This window comes from Polistes canadensis, unplaced genomic scaffold, assembly GCF_001313835.1.
Source record: "Polistes canadensis isolate GaletaPanama2010 unplaced genomic scaffold, ASM131383v1 scaffold_208, whole genome shotgun sequence".
Classification (NCBI taxonomy): Eukaryota; Metazoa; Arthropoda; class Insecta; order Hymenoptera; family Vespidae; genus Polistes; species Polistes canadensis.
Window position 1 is genome coordinate 274,112 of NW_014569755.1, and position 5,034 is coordinate 279,145.

Below are 5,034 nucleotides of genomic sequence, written 5' to 3' on the forward strand. Positions count from 1 at the left end.
TTTCTTAACCATGGCCTAGAGTATCTCAAAAGACACTAATTTATACTATCAATTTTGTTCATATTATCCTGATTTAATGAAAAACAAGGAAATATGTAGTATTGATCGGTCGAACGCAGACAGGATTTCTGGCACGTTCGCTACTCCGAACCCCACCATAACGTATCTCACACTTTGTACGCTGGAATGTATATATACGTTACTAATACAATATTAAAACCAGTTTATATGTGAACACACACACTGACAAATATTGTGTGACCATGTAGTAGAACCGGTTGAGTGGGAATCCGAGAGAGAAAGAGATATATATATATATATATATTAAACGATTCACGAGATCTCAATATCAGATAGAATGAAGCAACAACTTGCGTTTATAAACCAACTTATCTTCTTATATTTCCAAAATATATTTACGAATTAAAAATAAAAACAAAGAAAAATACGCACATACGTAAAACACTGAATAGTATATATATATGAACTGGAGAGATATAATGCAACGTTCGTATCACTACGAGCTGGTGAGAGCAGACTAACGTTCTGCTTCTATCTAAGCCTGGGCTCGTGTGCAATCAGAAACGGCGAACATGGTTGGAGGTGGTGGCAGTCCTGGTAATGCTAGTACTGGTTTTGTTGGTGTTGGTGATGCTGACAGTGGGGGGTGGGAAGTTCAACTCAAAGAGTGAGTGAATAAGAGAGTGAGTGAGTGAGAGAGAGAGAGAGTGTGAGAGAGAAGAAAGTAAAAGAAGAAGAAGAAGAAGAGATAGACTTGCCTAGACTGTGTTGGAAAAAGGGCGACCATGAGAGAAAGTAAGAAAGAGAGAGACAGTAATGTGCGTGCGCCGCAACAGGTTACACTCTCACCCCTTTTGATACGCTCCTGGATACGTTCCGGTCTACGTCATTATCCTTCTTCTTCCTACATTTTTTTTTTCCTTATTTCTTTTCTATTCTCCCCCTCAAACCCCCCTTTTTCTTCTTTTATTCTTTCTTTTTTTTATTTCTTTCGGTGTCCTATTTATTTATTTCGTTAATTTCGAACACGTTTCTTTTCCTTTCACCCTACCTACCTATCTCCCCTTTACTTATCTTATTTCAAATCCCTACCATTCTTGTTTTATCTTCTTATTTCTTTTACTTGTATGTCTGTCTCTGTCTCTTTCTCATTTTTATTTTGATTTTCTTACCTTACCTTACCTTTCCAAATCTACTTAGTCATTCCTATTTACTTTTAATATTTTCCTTACTTCTTATATTCGAATCCGTTTTATCGATTAATTTTTTTTGTTTGATCGTTCTCCCGCTTACTTTCCCCCTATACATTATTATTATTATTATTTTGTTTCTCTCTCTCTCTCTCTCTCTCTTTCTTATTACGTTTTATTTCACTTTTATTTTTCTTCTATTTTTTATTAAATATTCTGTTACATTATATATATATATATATATATATATATATTAAATCTTCTTTAATATCTCTTTTTTCGATATTACAATTTATTATTTCTTCTTTTATTCGCGCGTCAAGCATATATTTACGCGAATTTAATTACGATTCTATGTTATTTCTTTATTTCTATTTTCTCTCCTCTTATTCGTTCTCTCTTTAATTTTCTAGGTCAAGCTTGATTATCGAACGATTTCTTATACAGCAAGATATATGTTTTCCCATCCAATATTATTCATGTTTCCTTTTGATTTTTTCTATTCTAAAGGGTACTAGGCGAAGGACGAAATAATCTATGAGAGTTTAAATCGATTTTTAGATAACGTTCATAACTGTTTACCAAAGACTAAATGGAAACTAGTTAAATGTTTCGTGCAAAATAATGGAACGTGGTCATGATAAAGAAATATGTTTCGTGTTACTGGTAAAGTCCCTCCTCCTACTCCTCCACCACCACTCCTGTCTTTTGTCCTCCTCCAAAGATATTCTATGTATATGCAAAATACCATGAAAAGTAAGAACAGAGAGAGAGAGATTTATGAGATATACGCAATATATATATAACTGAAATAAATAATTATTTCATTTTCGAGAATGTTTTTCACAATTTCTGTCAGAAACAATAATACGTAAGGGATGACGAAGAATTTCAATGCAAAACGAGCGCGAAACTTTTCAATTCCTTCCTTCTTATTTAATATCTCGACGATTTATTAAAAAAGAAAAAAAAAGAAAAAAAAAAAGAAGAAGAAGGATGAAATCAATGAAAAGAAAGTAATGAATTCTTGTTGATCTCATTCGAATACAATGTTACGTATGAAACTTAACAATTCAAATGAAAATCTTTGCGATTTATTTTGTTACAATCGTTAGATTGTTCGATAATAACTTTGATAATTACATTTTAATATCTGTTACAATGTATATATGAAATATAACGAACATTTTATTTTTTTAATCAAGAAATTAACGAAGATTTCAAAAAAAAAAACACAACGTATTTATTTTCTCTTCATTGTTATTATTTATGTGTTAAATTTCATTAACATGAGAGTAATGTCGCCTGATGATAGGCAACATATCAGATATCGTCGATAATGTAGTTTCCTTTCTTCTAAAAGCTTCTATTAGTCGATTGTCACTTATTACACGAGAGAGAGAGAGAGAGAGAGAGAGCGTGTACGAACGTATTGCCTATCGCCAGGCGCTGAATAATGTATAAGAGTAATTATATTTTTATTATTTTATAGTAAAAAAAAAAAAAAATCTCTAAACCCAAACATTCTTAACTTTTTCATACATTTTTTCAACTTATACGAACAAGTTGAAGTATCATATTTGAATAAGATCAATACCCCGATTTTCGACAAATCTAATAAACATTTCGTATCTTCGTCGATGTAATATATATATATATATAAAACAAAGAAAGAGAGAGAAACAAATTACTTTTGAGAATATTATTATTTAATTGGAAATTATATTTGTTTCTGCGAAAGGATACGATGGTGGCAATGATGACTAACGAATATCGAAAAACGTATTTCCTGTATCATATATAACATACATATTCATGTTTTACGTAATGTCGTCAGAAAGTCATGCGAATAAATCATTCTATTTTTGAACCATTGGAAACTTTTTTCCAACCTTTATACTAAATATTATATTTGTCTCTCTCTCTCTTTCTCTCTATTTCTATCTCTATCTCTCTCTTTCCGACGGCCATCAATAAAAACGTTTTAAAAACATACGTTTTGTCTCTTTCTCTCACTCTCTCCCTCTTTCGCCAAACGATTTTCGGCAACCATTGATGGAAATGTTTCAAAAACACTCGTGTTTTATCTTCCCTCCCATCTTCTCTATCGATTCTCATTGTTTGTTTGTTTTTTTTTTCTTTTTTTTGTTATATCGATTAAAGTTAAGTAAATATATATATGTGAAATAATAAATTTCAATATATACGATTTTTAATATAAGTTTTATTAAAATTTATTCACTTTTAGCATTAAAAATATTTACCATATTTTCAATACTGAAGATATCTAAATTATTAAACACTAATCTAGATAGAATCAGTATTTGATTACGTGTGATAAGATAAGGTGTTTAGGATCAAATTGTATTGTAATATGTWAAGTTTTATTGAAATGTATGACTCTGTAAAAAAGATAATATGTATTGACACGTGAACTGTAAATGATCAAGTTGCTGATGAAGTCCCCAGTAAGGGASRAAACGTACAACTAGTTCAAATTAATTGTTCATAAGATTTATTAACCGTCTGTAACTCCCTTTGAGACTTATATATTAATAACATATTTGTGGACAAGAATATTGATAATTAAATTATATAATATCTCGACGAGCGTAATTTCATTTGAATTTGTTAATATAAGAAAAGAAGTACGAGAAAGAAGAAGAAGAAGAAGGGTCGAAATTTTTGTCGATCTTTATTTCTTCAACTTTAAAATAAATTCGTCCCATTTTTGTGAATTTATTATTTTTTTTTTTTTTTGGATTAGTTGGATAAAAATAAAAAGAAATTCTCTTTGTGTTTTCGTTTCAATTAACGAAATTAATTAACTTTGTTGAGAATTCGTAACTACTATGGCCTTTTCTACGAAGCTTCTCTAGAGATAACTAATACCACGTTTATTTCTTTCTGGAATTTCTCGTTAAATGCGATTTCAGAGCTTAGAAAGACAGAGTGATTAGAAACTAGAGAGAGAGAGAGAGAGAATGAGAAAATTCTTTTATAAAAAAATGATCTATTTTATAAACACAATACATAATGATAAACATTATTTTTTAATTGAATTTTTTCTTCCCTTTCATTTAAATTTACTTTATTAATTTATATAAATGATCAGAGATGTATGGTCAGAGAGTTTATTTGCAAAAATATTATATGTGTTTTTAATTAATTAAAATTTTCAATAGATCGCGCGTCGTTTACTTTGATATATTTATTATTTTGTTTTAAGATAATTCAATAATCATAATTTGTAATGGAATAAAACAAAGACCATTGACTCGATTTATCGTCTACTTTTTAAATTCATTTGTTAAAAGGGTTGTTATTTTTTCCTTTTTTTTTTTTTCTCTCTTTACTTTCCTTTTACTCTCTTTCTCTCTCTCTCTCTCTCTCTTATTCTATCCTTTTTTTCTTCTTTCTCTGTATTGGTTGCGATTGAAAGCACGTTATAGTTCGGTCAGTTGTAGAGTGCTGCTGTATCGATCCAAATTCCAGAATATACACTGTTATATTAGGACGTCGAGAATGGTTTCCCGTGTGTTTACACACTCATGTGTATAATATATATGTATAATATATATATATATATATACATGCATACGCGATTGCGTGTACTGTTACGATAAGTGCGATAACAAATTTGACGTTCTTTAATTCTGATCAAAATCTAAAGTAGATATAAATACTGTTACAATTGTTGTTGTAATATTCGTTAAACGATTTCGAAATAAAAATCATATCAAGATATTTTATTATTTAGAAAATCAAATCGTATATAATTTTATTAAAAAAAAAAAAAAAAAAAAAAAAAAAAAAAAAAAAA

The 5,034-nt window shown here is 29.4% G+C and overlaps 1 protein-coding gene across 2 annotated transcripts in view; it reads right to left on the reverse strand.

Annotated features, from left to right (window-relative positions):
• The window catches only part of LOC106789945, a 35,002-nt gene that overhangs the window by 24,585 nt on the left and 5,383 nt on the right, over positions 1-5,034 (reverse strand). The window lies entirely within an intron of this gene.